The sequence below is a fragment of the Cydia splendana genome, chromosome 10, assembly GCF_910591565.1.
Source record: "Cydia splendana chromosome 10, ilCydSple1.2, whole genome shotgun sequence".
NCBI lineage: Eukaryota > Metazoa > Arthropoda > Insecta > Lepidoptera > Tortricidae > Cydia > Cydia splendana.
The window spans coordinates 3,122,957-3,138,827 of NC_085969.1; the positions used below are offsets into that span (position 1 = coordinate 3,122,957).

The 15,871-nt window shown below is 37.8% G+C and overlaps 1 protein-coding gene across 2 annotated transcripts in view; it reads right to left on the reverse strand.

Moving 5' to 3' along the window:
• Positions 1-15,871, reverse strand: part of LOC134794155 (uncharacterized) — a 137,323-nt gene that overhangs the window by 105,599 nt on the left and 15,853 nt on the right. The gene's annotated exons all lie outside the window — the stretch shown is intronic.

Below are 15,871 nucleotides of genomic sequence, written 5' to 3' on the forward strand. Positions count from 1 at the left end.
AAGAAATTCAAAGGTGTATGTGAAGTCCCCAATCCGCATTGGGCTAGGGTGGGGACTATAGCCCAAAACCCTCTCGTACTTGAGAGGAGGCCTGTGCCCAGCAGTGGGACGTATATAGGTTAAATTATTATTTATGTTATAATATATAAACTATATATATATATATATATATAATATAATATCTAGTGCATATAATATAATATTTAACTGGCAATAAAAAATATATGAATTTTGCAATTTAAGCTTAACTAATAATATATCTAGCATATCATTCTTGCCGACTTCAAACTACATGTAAAGTATCCATTTCAAACCAATGAGATCGGGAAACGGCATAAGGCTTTTCTTTTCTTCACCTTGACACTTAGTAAAAACCACAAGGGGTTATTTTTGTCAAGGGGCTATTCATAAATTACGTCATTTCAAATTAGGGGGGGGGGGGGTCTGGACATCGGATGACGGTAGCATGAAGTAGGAGGAAATGGGGTCATTTGGGGGGGGGGTCAAAAATCGCCAAAAATCGATGACGTAATTTATGGACAGCCCCCAAGCACTTCCTGCTATTTTATTGCTAAGAGAGACAGATAAACAACATACACCTTTCTCTATCTCTCAGAAGAAAGTATCCTGAAAGCAGAACAAACTCTTTTCTATGTCTCTCAGAAGAAAGTATCCTGAAAGTAATAACCTCTTAAAGGGCTTTTTAAGCACCCATTTGCCATAGATGCCAGTATACGAGTATCGAACAAAGAAGCAAATAGGTTGTGTTGTATAGGAAACTTACGCCAAGGTCTACCAATGCCGGTGACCGGCGACCGGCATGGATTGTGCACAGATTTGATATTTATGTATAGATACGACAAAATAAATAAAACTTAACTAAATTAAACTTGTAGCAAATTTAATCAGCTTTCGGTTTGTCTAAGTAGTCATGTCGCTAAGACGCAAAGTTTCCAAGATATAAGTAAGTGAAAAACAAAAAAATGGGACCTTCTTACCCCCTCTCCCCCCGGGCATAGGGGCTACGGCCGGGGACTTTTGATATGTTCACCTCCTAATTAGTCCACACAAAGTTACGGAGTCAAAAATTGTGTTCCTAGCATTTCCCTCTACAACTTTTTTTTGAGCATTCGTTGCCTGACCTATTCACGAATCTATTTCTTGGTAAAATTACGGCGAAGTTGGGCTTAAACGTCGAAGTTACGGTTCACTACGGTAGATAGATACTTTTCCAACCCAGATTTTCAATGAAATGGTAATATTGATAACATGATTATTATACATATAATTGCATTAAGCATAATCGCATTAAGCCATAGGTACAGTATGTACATAAACATATACAGTCTGTTATTTCCATAATCTTTGTCAGCCCAATATTAAAACACATTCACTCGACACTTGCATAATTACATCCTTATAACGTCGCAGTCGCAGGTTGATTTGGGACAGTGCAAGTCGTTCAATTACATTTAGTTTCGTATGCTCATTATGTTTTCGTACCTTTCATTTCGATAATTAAGTATTTGCAATCAGTATTGTTCCTGCGAAATAAGTGAACTGTTTATTTTATAACTTTTATTTGTTAGTATGGCTTCTTCTTTCTTAATTTTTGATAAGAAGGAAATGCAATTGCCATTTTTTCGCCTGCAATCTCTGACTAAGTTTTTTTTTCTGGCTTGTTTTTTTTTTTTGAAGTACCCCATACTGTATAGCACGCAGAATATGGTTGGTTATGGGTTGAAAACACCAGCTGTAATCCTTATCTAACAAGCGGGAAGCCAAGTGCCAATCGCACTACGAGAAGACATGTTACTTCACGAGTAACGATGCTAATGAGGCAAAAACCTCAGCCAACGGTTCTAGTTAACTAGAAAGACATAACCATATATTATAGATAGTAATCGAGTGTGAAAGAGCCAGATGCGATATGACTGCTATTACAAATGCATTCACACGGAGTTGTGAACTTATAGAGGGTAATTAGATACGAGTATATGGCCGTTAATGTGTAATGTCATTTAAAATATTTATTCATATACCGGGTGTGGCCTGTAACACGAGCAAATAATTAAAACATAGATTGTACTCCTCAAACGGTGACACTTTTGTTCAACAACTTTTAAAAATTAGAAGTATTTAGACTCCCTATTTTTCATACAAAATAAATATTATCTTCAATGGACGCCATCGCCACGCCATATCATTGTGATTGACGTTGCTTGCCACGCCTTAAACATAACAAAATTCGCAATACATTGCGTTTTAGAATAAACTTTAAAGTATTAAAAATTAAACTACAAGTTATTTTTAAAAGTCGCTGAACAAATGCTGGTCAGTATGAGGAGTACAGCCTACAGTTTAATTTTTTGCTCATATTACAGGCCACACCCGGTATATATGGTACAAAAACAAGTCAAAAAACAATAAATAAAAATAACTTAAAATTACAATTAAACCGAAAGTGTCAACCCTAGCAATATTTCCATCTCACCCCATTGCTAGGCCTTATAACCCCAACTACGGGGTGAGCTGGCTTTGCCTACTATTATGAATTTTTCATTGAAACTATGCAATGAAGCAACAAACATTAAAATTAAAAACTAAAGTTAAAAACAATTAAACTAAATACAAACTATTCTGAAATAAAATAAAATAAAACTAAACTAAGCTAAATCTAAAAAAGGCCCCTGTGACAAGGTCCCCAAGATGCTGGCTGCGTTACCCCGCTGAATTGCCAGACTGAAGTGTTGAGCGATGTGTAATTAAATTAGGTTTTATTTTGTCACGTATTTTGTAGTGTGGACTCTGGAATGGGTAAGAGAAAGAATATGGGTAAAGAGAAAGATGCCTACTGGAATTTTTTGTATTTTTAGAACAATATCTGGGAGACATCAAAACTCTAAATGCGCGTTTTCCCAGAGATAAGACCTAGTTAGATCGATTTATCGCCCCCGAAAACCCCCATTTCATCGAAATCGTAGAGCCGTTGCCGAGATCCCCGAAAAATATAAGTATATATAATAAAATAAATTAATTAAAAATTAAAAAACACGACTGCGAAAAAGCGAACTGAAAAGACAAAAATAATTTTTAGTTGTGTTAGTTACTCAACTTAATGAATGTAAAAAATTATTAGAATATGAGTGTTTAGTGAAGGTTATAAACAACAAACGCAAAAGTTTTATGCTCATTTAGGATCGTGACTGTACCTGTGTATTTTATTTCAATTGCAGTCGGGGACCTTTTAAATGGGAAAATGTCAATACATCAAGGTCCCCGACTGCAATTGAAATAAAATACACAGGTACAGTCACGATCCTAAATGAGCATAAAACTTTTGCGTTTGTTGTATATAACCTTCACTAAACACTCATATTCTAATAATTTTTTACATTCATTAAGTTGAGTAACCAACACAACTAAAAATTATTTTTATCTTTTCAGTTCGCTTTTTCGCAGTCGTGTTTTTTAATTTTTAATTAATTTATTTTATTTTATACTTTTTAGAATTTTTACATTCATTTAGTTGAGTAACTAACACAACTAAAAAATATTTTTATCTTTTTAGTTCGCTTTTTCGCAGTCGTGTTTTTTAATTTTTTATTTATTTAATTAATTTTGGGGTCATGATTTCGTTAATAATCATTTGAAGTCACTTTATATTACTTTTGCGAGGGCGTCCTCAGTACAGAAAGGCACGCAGAGCGCCGCATATATCGGGCTACGCCCGACTACTTTGGAACGCGTACAGTGCGCCACGAACGTCGGGCTACGCCCGACGCTTTGAGCAAGAGGGCACTGAAGGCGTCTTGGTAAGGGTACAGCGTGTCACGTATGTGGGCCTACGCCCGACACTTAGTATGAGAGAGTCAAAGGCGCCTGGCTTTGGACCGAGTGCAGCGCGCCACGTACGTCAGGCTACATCCGACTCTTTTACCATTAGGGCGCCGAAGGCGCCCGGCTTTAGAACGCGTACAACGCGCCTCGTACACGCCCGACGCTTTGAGTATGAGGGCGCCTAAGGCGCCCGGCTTTGGTAAGCGTACAGCGTGTCACGTACGTCGGGCTACGCCCGACACTTTTAGTATGAGAATGTTGAGGGGTTGGCTTTGGACCGCGTGCAGCGCGCCACGTACGTCGGGCTACGCCCGACGCTTTGAGTATGAGGCCGGATTTGGTAATCATACAGCGTGTCACGCTACGCCCGATACTTTTAATATGAGAGAGTCGAAGGCGCCTGGCTTTGGACCACTTGCAGCGCGCCACGTACATCGGGCTACGCCAGAACCTTTAAGTGTGAGGGCGCCGAAGGCGCCCGGCTTTGGTATGCGTACAGCGTGTCACGTACGTCGGACTACGCCCGACACTTTTAGTATGAGAAAGTAGAAGTCGCCTGGCCTTGGACCGCGCGCAGTGCGCCACGTATGTACGTCGGGCTACGCCCGACTCTTTTAGTATGAGGGCGCCGAAGGCGTCCGGCTTTGGAACGCGTACAACGCGCCACGTATGTCGCGCTACGGCCGATGATTTGAGTATGAGGGCGCCGAAGGCGCCCGGCTTTGGTAAGCGTATAGCGTGTCACGTACGTCGGGCTACGCCTGACCCTTTTAGTGTGGGGGCGTCTTTGGCGCCTGGCTTTGGACCGAGTGCATATACTTGGACAAGTTGCAGGAAGCGCACATCTTTCTTACGCTCTGAGCCGTAGGCCCTACGTGGAGCTCACCCTTCGGCCTTAAAAAAAATGTCATCATCATCATAAATGTTAAAATTAAATCAAACCATACGGTTATAATGATACTTTCACGATTTGTTCTGCCAAAGTCGGTGCAGAGTTAGCTTAGACGGACTCTGTATCGTATCGATTAATAAATAGAAGTTATATTTTAAACTTTTCGATTCCATAAGCGCAATTACGAACATATTTTAAAAACTATGTGTTCTTTACGGAATAAGGTTCAATTTTCATTGCAGGTGAATCTCAAAGCAAACGCGTCTGGTTTCTAAACATTATTTATTGTAACTAACGAGAGGCTATACATCTAGGTAGGTATAGGTATAGTACGGGGACGGAAATCGACAGAACATACCGCCCGCCAAAAACAACAGTTTTTAACTTAAATAAGCAAAATACATAACCTAAAACTTACGTATATAATTGCTCGAACTGATGCATCTAAAACACATAAGTACCACAAGCACTAACATCATAACCGTATGTTTTAAGTTCAACACTAATAAACACAACTACTGAATTCGATGCATTTCACTTGCATAGCAACAAATAACTAACTACAATTCGAGCGACGCTGGCGGGAGCCAAAGCAAGATGATAACTGATAAATAATATTCGATTATTACAAGTAAACAACTAACTGCCTGCGTCGCGTAGGTAATAATTGCGTGCCCGCGTAGGGTATCTTTATAAACATTTAGTACCTAAGCTTACTTCTAAATACAAGATCAATATTACTTAAATAGGTCAACCATAATAACAAAAACTTGTTACATAGCATACACTTTAGTGGACTGTATAAATAAAATTATTTTGTTTAACCGACTTTATAAAAGGAGGTTCTATGTTTGTATTGTATGTATGTATTTTGTTCGTTTTCATGGATGACGTGAAGCGTAATATCTTAATATCTAGGTATTCTTTTAACAAACATATCGTTCTATTAAAACAAGTTGAATAGGTAAGTAAACAAGGAAAACTTAATATCTAAACAAATGAAAGGTTTACAAACCTATTTTACGTGAGCATTTAATTACGTTTGTATGTACATAATAATATTACAATGGTATGCATAAGTGCTGATTATAAGAAATTCAGGGATCCGCTCGGTAACCCAATATCAAGATTTGACCCAGAATGGATCCGTGTTATACACTTAACATCTACAAAATGTAATTAATGCATCCAGCTATAAATGCGAAAATAACATAACTTAGCAGTTTTTTTTTGTACTTAACATAAATTACATAGGACAAAGTATTTAGCGCTTGGGATAAAATACCTAATACAACAATGATGTTGTTAGCAAAATAGCTTGTATCGAAAATCTTTGTGCTTATGTATTGAGTAGGTATTACAAATTACAACTACAGTCGGCCAGAATTATTAGTACCTAAAATTTATTAACACTCGAAATAAATTTAACCGCCCACCATAGCTCATTATTTTTCACTACAGACGTAAACATTCTTCTGACGTAGGTCATGGTTTGCATGATTGTGCCATGTAAAGTTTTGGCGTGAGCATCCGCATTACTCAACCGTCCTCCAACTCGCAGTAAATCGTCTTCATCTACATACGAGGTAAGTTTAATTAATGAACTTTTATTTCTAACCTTTCCTTTATTTTTCAGGTCTTCAAATTCTTGGCTATATACTAGTTTCTGATAATACCTTACCCAGCAGTTTTCAACTTCATCCAACTCGTCAGTCCTCAAGATATCATCTTTTTTGTTTTTGTAATCTAGAAATCTCTTACATTGAGCTATCATTCTTTTCATCCTGACTATCGACGAAAATCTCTCCCAAATAGGTGTGTCTTGTAGTGAAGCGTGGAATGATTTCTTGCATTCTAGATCTGTTGTTGGAATTGTAGTGGCCCTTAACACCCCTGTGTTTGTCTCCTTTAACCATACGGGTCCACTCCACCACAGTTCATTGTTTGTAAGTTCACTTGCCTTAATACCTCTTGAGGCAAGATCAGCTGGGTTGTCTTCCGATGAAACGTGTCTCCACCTATCGTTATCTATATGCTGGATGATCTCCGACACTCTGTTGCCTACGAATACCTGCCAGCGGCTGGGTGGGGACTGCAACCATGCAAGAACCACCATTGAGTCTGTCCATGCGTAGATTCTGTGCATAGGTATGTTAAATAATCCTGAAATTTCATGCAGCAGCTTTGCCAATAACACCGCAACACAAAGTTCAAGCTTCGGGACCGTCAATTGTTTCAGGGGAGCTACCTTTGTTTTTGAAGCTAACATCGTGACATGAACAACGTCGTGCTCGTCAACAACTCTTACATACACAACAGCTGCATATGCAAGTGTTGAGGCATCAGAGAACCCGTGCAGATCCACTTCTTTGCAGCGAGATGACATCTTGATCCATCTTGGAATCTCTATAGTTTGCAGCTCATGTAATTCGTCTCTGAAGCTCATCCATTCGTCAACCAACTCTGAAGATAGCTCATCATCCCAACCACAATGACAAAGCCATAATTTTTGGATCATGATTTTGGCTGTTATTACGACAGGTGAGAGCCATCCAAAAGGATCAAATAGGCTAGCAACATCAGATAAAATCACTCTCTTTGTTACAGGTATCCTGCTTGCTGGTAAGTTTACTGAAACGTGAAAAGTATCATCCTTTCTATCCCAGGTAAGTCCCAGTATTTTTATTATTTTATCTAATTTAATCTCTTTCTTGTCTTTTACAGGTTCCGGAGTCTTCGTGCCATCAATCAAGTCCTTCAGGAGTTCTTCAGAGTTACTAGACCACTTCTGCATCTCGAAGCCACCTGCCTTTAATAATGCATTGATTTCTTTACAGGTTGCTTTCATTTCGTCGAGATCTTCGTGACCTGTCATAAGGTCATCCATGTAAAAAGAGTTTCTTACTACCGCCGCTCCTCGAGGGTAGTTGTCTTGTTCATCATCAGCTAAACGTTGAAGCGTACGGACAGCCAGATGAGGTGCAGCTGCTGTCCCAAATGTCACCGTAAGTAGCTTGTAACTATCTATCTTTTCAGATGTATTATCCCGCCATACTATGCGTTGTAAATCTGTGTGTTTGTCATTCATTCTTACCTGACGATACATTTTTATAATATCGCCAACAACACAGATTTTGTGAGTTCTCCATCTAAACACCAGACTACGTAGATCTGGCTGAATTGTAGGTCCTACCATCATGCTGCTGTTTAAGGAACATCCGTTAGGGCCCTTTGCTGACGCGTCAAAAACTATGCGCAGCTTTGATGTTTCCTTATCTTCTCTTATTACAGCACAATGCGCAAGATATACTGCATTACCTTCATCTTCTGTGTCGATCTTCTTCATATGGCCTAACTGTAAGTACTCGTGTATAACTCTGGTGTATTCTGCTTTCAGGTGCTCGTTTCGGGCGAACTTCCTTTCCAGCTGCTCTAATCTCATTACTGCCTGACGCTTTGTATTTCCACACGACCTTACAGTGTCTTCAAAATTTGTTTTTAAAGGAAGCTGTACTACGTACCTCCCTGTCTCATCCCTTGTTGTTGTTTGTTGATATATTTCCTCGCACTTATCTTCCTCTTTTGTCCACATGCTGTTCTTCTTGTATAATTCAGACTCTACCTCCCAAAACCTTTTCAGGAGATTATTATCTTCTTCAATTTGTCTTGTAACATGTAGACTTGTAATGTGCTGTGAAACAGTAAATGATGCATTAGTATCTTTATTAGTTTTCTTACCCCCTGACAGAATTTCTTAAAAACACAGTTAGCTATGTATCTCTTATTGGCATAACGTTTCTTCAGTACTGACCAAGCTTCTTTATAATTTTCAGCGGTTATTGAAAATTGTCGTAATAATGCCTCCGCTTCTCCAGCTAAACTGCTCTTTAGATAATGTAGCTTTTGAACATCTTGCAAGGATTCATTGTTGTGCACTAATGCCATAAATAAGTCATGGAAAGACTGCCATTCAGTGTAATTGCCATTAAACGTAGGAAGCGAAATTCGTGGCAATTTTACTTCACTACTATTCGATGTACTAGGTGTAGGTGTAAGTGTTTGTTTAGACTCACTTTTTGTCGGAACCATACTTTCTAACTTAGACATCATTTCGCCTTTGTATGTGTAATACTCTTCTTCAAATGCCTCAAACGTGTTGTCGGCGAAATAATTTGTAGCTTGACGCTGTTCCATAGGAACCGACAAAATTAACTTTTCATGTACGACTTGAAACTCTTTCCAGTACAATTCCAGTGTATCTATTCTTCCCTTCACATAACCAGCCGTTAATCTCTCCTTAGGAGATTTCTTGTAGTTAACGTATGCCTTTTTCACCTTTTCTAGCGTATCTGCTTGAATAACTATATGTTTTTCAATCTTATCCATTGTAGAATAAGTCTATCACAACTAATAAATCAATAGTCTATCACATATAGTCAAAAACACAGCAATAAAAGTACGTAACCACTGTAGGAAAGTTCCAGTCCTTTGTTAACTTTTTATGTGTAGGGTAAGCGAGCGCCACACGAAATTGTCCAACAAATTACCGAATTCACGGCGACTCACTATTGTAATACACGGCAAAGTACTGTCTTATTTGTAGTTAACAACACAAAACGTTATATCCACGATACACCTTGTCCTTTTGTCCAATTATCACACGTAATTAATTTGCAAAACTATTTTTGTAAAAACACTGAATTGTCTGAATCCTTAAAGTTCTTTTGGCTTAATTCACTTTAGTTACATATTTGTCCAACTAATTAACCACATTTTGATATGTATTTAACGTCAATTCACCGAAATTACACCAATTTTCTATTGAACCAATTATTTTTACGTGTCACTGTTCAAGCATCCGGTTCGAAGGACCATGTTCTTTACGGAATAAGGTTCAATTTTCATTGCAGGTGAATCTCAAAGCAAACGCGTCTGGTTTCTAAACATTATTTATTGTAACTAACGAGAGGCTATACATCTAGGTAACTAATAATAGACTCACTTTTTGTGCTTAACATATTTTGTCAATTCTTACTTTCTCAAAATGAAACTTAAACCCACATGTTGCATATATAGTATCAATCGGCTTTCAAAGCCCTACATTTTGATACCCTACTCGATAGGTTTGCACGATATTTTTTTCTAAAGGTTGCGTAATATGGCGTATTAAGTCCGCCATATTGTTTTTATAATGACGTCACATAGCCTATGTTACCCGGAATGACGTAAGGATTCTAATGATGTATCATACGTCTAAATCGGTTAAGGCATTCAGAAGTTAAGGTGGAATAAAGAAACTCACATACATACAAACATGAACGCTGAAAACAATACACTCTTTTTGTTTGGGCAGTCGTGTAAAAATAAATAAGAATTGCTCGTTTAAAGGTATTAGATAAGTATACGTATAATACGTATTAATTACAACAAAAGATCTATAATTTTCAACTTAAACCACGTCAAAATGTCAGCTTATCAACTTACCGCCCACAGGGGACGTCTCAACATGGACAAATTTAGTAAATCATTAATTAAACAAAGAGATTAAGTAGGATGTGGTAAAAAGTAGGTGTTTCGACCTTTCCATTGAAGACCTTCACACCATTCGTATTTTTAAAATGCATGAGTTATAACAATGTAAAAACAATGTAGTGATTAGCGATGAGCCTTGTGAATTTATACTTACGTGAAAAATATATGGTCTTGTCATATATTTTTGCACGCTTCGATATGAAAGATATTATTGCAGGCGACTATCTTTATTGTATATGTTACTACTCAATAGCCGAATTTATGGAGGATGATACTATGTAATAAATAAATAGTAACTTGTACATATAATATAAATATAATTGTATTATATTATAACATATTTTATATTAATACAAACAGTAATAAGTACTTAAAACGTAATGTAGTAGTCCTTGTTTATAGGTAATAAGATTCAAGTATTCGTTAGAAGAGGTTGTTACAACTTAAAAGTGCAATTTAGAAAATGTATAAGTATTACTTTGGAGAAAAGTGCAATTTAGAAAATGTATAAGTATTATAATATCGAACCTAAGTATAAGTTAGTAGTACCTAATAATAATAATAACCAAAACTGTGAAATTGTGAACCATCATTTTTTGCTACATCCTTTCCAGGGTCCATGTATATAACATCTGTACTATGGTATGCAAATAAAGATCTCTTATCTCTCTCTTATCTCTAAAACAAATACATACTTTTAGTTTTTTTGTTAATTAAAAATATGTATTTGGAAATCTGCCGCTGGACAGCGTTTACAATCAACGGTGTAAGATAACAATAGCTTCAAGTAATTAGTACCTACCTATATATCTATTATATGATCATAATATATGTTACGCTTGTAGAGCCAAGTTACATGATAAAGATGCCAAAGACGTCCTTTCTCTTTCACTTACGTACGATAAATAAAATGACATATTAAACAGCGCGAAATATGACAAAGGAAGTGTATAGTCAGGCCCAAATAGAGAAATCTCTGTCAGTAAGTCGTCATAATAAAGATGGACGTGATGGTATTCCAGTGACAGACGACCCAAGTTATAGGACGAGCGTGAGGCCACAGGCGGAGCGGGTAGCGGGTGCGCACAGAATATTTATTCAACCCCTATTTCGTCTCAATATGGGACGTTTCGTTTACTACGGGACCAACCCCGATTGACATGTATTGTGCGTCGCTTAATGAACTTCAAACTCGGGTAAATCCATCTGTCAAATTATGCGATTTTGGTATTAAGAAAAGGTAATAGGGACGTAGATATTTGCTAAGAGGGACAAATGGATTTACCCGAGTTTGAAGTTAAGCGACACATGTCATATGTCTTATCATATCATATCAGGGTGCCTAACCAAGATGACAATCGTTCGCAATGAAACAAAACAAAACTCTATCTGTGTCTATCACATTAATATAGAAGAGTGATAGAGAGACAATAGCGTTTCGTTTCGTTTTTTGCAAACGATTGTCATCTTGGCTAGACCTCCAGATGTCATTGTTTTCTATGATAAAGCCAATCTTTTTTGCGAGTTAGGCGTTTAATTATTAATTAATTTTACGTATAGTTAGTCATTCGCGTGACATGTTTCATAGAGCCTAGGTCTCCATTATGTAGGTACTTAGCGTTCACGATGGCCGCGCGCCGGTTATGGTAGTATGTCTCACGACAGTTTTAATTCGAATAATACATTTCGCCTTCATATTTAAGTTCATATTCATAATGAGCGGTTTGCTATTTTACTCTGCGGCAAAAAGCACATCATCGCTCTTCGCTATTCACTTGCACCACGTTTCTATTACATAAGTCACCTTTCTCACAACCTTACGAACCTGTCATCCGAGCGACACCAGCCACACGACTTTGACCCTGTATACCTCATCAATAGAGTTCACAATCCCTTGACATTTCACACGGATTTTTTTATGCAAAACTTTCTTTTAACAGGTTATCGGAACCAATGTTATGTCCGAAACGTGTAATAAAATGTAATTGGTATCAATCGAGGTTGGTCATAAATGGAATCAATTTGTGGAATCATTTATTTAACTCGTTGAAGAATTACCAGGTTGTCATACGGGTATAATATTTATATTTACTGGAACATATTTGCAAATCTTGTAATCATATCTACACACAGTGCTGAAGATCGCAGGTTCAAATCCAATCGTAGCAGTACGTTTCTTTCTCTCGTACTTATGTATGAAATAATAATATAATACAGGGTGAACTAAACAACTTTAACTATGGGGCCAACCCCGCCATCGCGAAATAAAAATCCGCTGTCTCATAGAAAACATTAACATGTAATCACATGTAATCACAGTTAAAAAATCTGCCGTCTCATAAGTACATTTCGGTGAATCCACCGAAATGTATGAGACGGCAGATTTTTTTCGTGATTTCGGGGTTGGCACCATAGTAAAAGTTGTTAAGTATGACCTACCCCTCAGAGTACGGTCAGACATAACAAATTCATTCTGTATAATTAGATATTTACCAGTTACTTGTATAATTAGATATTTACCAGTTATTTATTGGTGCAGGGACGGGTAAGGAAACGCTTATTATGGCTTTAGTTACCCACGGATATGTTTGAATGACGTCAAGGAACTTACCTGAAAAAAAAAGAAGAAAAAAAATCATTTTCCTCACTTACCTAGACGTATTTAGGTAATAGTAGCTGGTTGGACTGCAAAGCTTGCTATTTAAAAGCTACACCCACTCTCAAAACCATTAATTACCTATCTCTTGTGTTTCGGCAGGTATCTTCGGTATTTCCAACTACGGACTAAAGACAAGGTTAAAGATCTCTTAAACCTTTTAGATGCACTTTATCTCGGCAATTCCATTACAATGAGCATTTTATATCTGTGACATTATAAAAAAGGTTACACAAATGCCGAGCGATCGATCAAGAGTGACGCACTAACGCCATCTGTTAGCGACTTACGTCACTAATTTACTCCGACAATGGTAACCATTTAAATGCGAACCTTGTTTTTATGACGATAAGGTTCGTTGTAGTATATCACCTTGAATGCAGTTTTATTAAGACGACAGTAAATCAATGTTTTGTTTTTCCTTGAGGCTCTGAGAATAACGACATTGTTGGGCTATTAGTTTCAAGTTCATTGTCCAGGCTATTCTGGACGTGAACCATTAAACCACAGTTAGTGTACTCTTGTAGGTACACATGCAATTTCAATCTGTGTACCACTCTTGCTTCGCGTATGATGGTCGAAATTGTTATGAGTGCTGGAAACGGCACTCAAAGAAGAATTCTTTCCATCTTTTACTGTTCTACTCTCATATCCACTCACATGCTTTTGGCAACTGTAGTTGCCAGCTGTCACCCTTATTTTATAATAATAATAGAGGTCACTGAAAAATATCAATCACCTAATCTCAGCTCGTCACAAACAGAACCTTTTCGAGACATGCGTCGCTTAATGACATAGTCCGTCGGTCTCTGCCATCTGCCACCATCAATGTGCCTGCTCTTCTTGAGCCGACTGGCATTATCAGCGATGATGGCAAGAGGCCCGATGGAGTGTCCTTAGTTCCTTGGAGCTTGGGACGGATGTTGGTGTGGGATGCTACCTGCGTAGACACACTGGCACCGTCCCACCTCCAACGGACTACTGTAAAAGCGGGCGGAGCGGCGGAAAGCGCCGAAATTCTAAAACGTAACAAATATAAGAGCCTCGGTAGAGAGTACCATTTTGTACCATTTGGTGTTGAAACTCTAGGTCCATGGGGTCCCAGCGCGCATAAGTTGTTCGCAGAAATCGCGAAGCGTCTGGTTGACGTAACTGGTGACCGAAGAGCTGGCGGCTACCTCGCACAACGTATCAGCATTGCGATACAGCGAGGAAATGCCGCCAGCATCCTTGGTACAATGCCTCAAGGGCCTATTTTAGATTTAAGCTAGTTATTAATTTCGTTTAGTAGTACCACTGTATATATATTGTATGTAAATAAAGATTTATTTAGTAACAGAACCTTAAAAAAATGTTAAGGAGATCTTTGGGGGATGTAGTAACGACGCTTTAGGTGCTTACTTGCAGCTAACTCAAAAACCGTCCAAGTGCGAGTCGGACTCGCGCACGTAGGGTTCCGTAACCATTACGCATAAAACGGCAAAAAAATCACGTTTGTTGTATGGGAGCCCCACTTAAATATTTATTTTATTTTGTTTTCAGTATTTGTTGTTATAGCGGCAACAGAAATACATCACCTGTGAAAAGTTCAACTGTCTAGCTATCACGGTTCATCATGTAGTAGTAGTAAACACTTTATTGCACAAAACAAGTACATAACACAGAGAGAATACAGTAAATGTGTACAAAGGCGAACTTATCCCGTTAAGGGATCTCTTCCAACTAACCTTTAAGTAACTGAGAGACACATATGAAATGGTAGTCAAACTAAGTTAAAATGTACATGACAGCGAGACTTAAAAGAACATGAGTTACAGCCTGGTGATAGACAGACGGACAGCGGGGTCTTAAGTAATAGGGTCCCGTTTTTCCCCTTTGGGTACAGAACACTAAAAAGTAACCAGGTGCTGATTGTCAAGTCAGTAGCCAACTTTAAGGCCAACCATGATTAAATAAGTACAGGGAACAACTACGGCGCGCCTTCAATTGAAACCAGTATACAATACTTGTCACCAAGCTCACGCTTGACAGCCCCGTAATTCATACAAGGTCCGAGAATGACCGACATTGGTCAGCATTCCATTGGTCACAATTGCGTATCGATTGACTAAGGGACAACGAGTGTCATTTGCCCTGCGCCTGCGAAACTGCCCAATGTTTGCTCAATCGGTCAAATTGATCGACCATGTTGATTAAGATGTTTTTCTTCATATTAACTAACTCTTCCCAGCCAGAATTTAGAGTAGTTCAAAGTCAACTCTGGATTGTGAAGTTTTTGAGCGTTTTCTAATAATTTGTTAGACCAAGTACCTAGTAAAAATGTTAGACTGTTATATATTTGTAATCTACTCACAAAGCCCTTTAATTTGGTATCATTCACATGGTATGTTTAAAACATGAAAACTTTGTACTGCCCACTTTGTGACGTCATAAAAACTAATTCCACCACTTTAGAAGGTGACAAGATGCATTTTGATAATCAGTAGACCATGCTGATTCCAACAATACCACTTCTCGGTATAAACCTTTTCGGTCCTACGAAAATCGTAAATAAGGTAGTTCCTACGAATTGGCCTCTCCACTATTAGTTGTTTTAGCATTGCTTGAACCACTTTTGTTTAAATTAAACTTTAAACATAACTAATAGCTTTATCTATGGTATTCTACAGTTATTATTCTACACTCGTATTCTATTCTACGTATAGTGGATGTGGAGTATAATAAAGTATTTGCTCTGGGAACAAAGTAGGCGCTCACAAAATAAATTTAAGCTAGTTATTAATTTCGTTTAGTAGTACCACTGTATATATATTGTATGTAAATAAAGATTTATTATCATTTTTAATTGTTAACAGACCTGTTGCTTCCAAAAAATGTTGAATATTATCAAATGAAGCTTTTTGACTTACAGACCTCCTATAAGTTGGAAAGATGCTGGCGAAACAAACTAT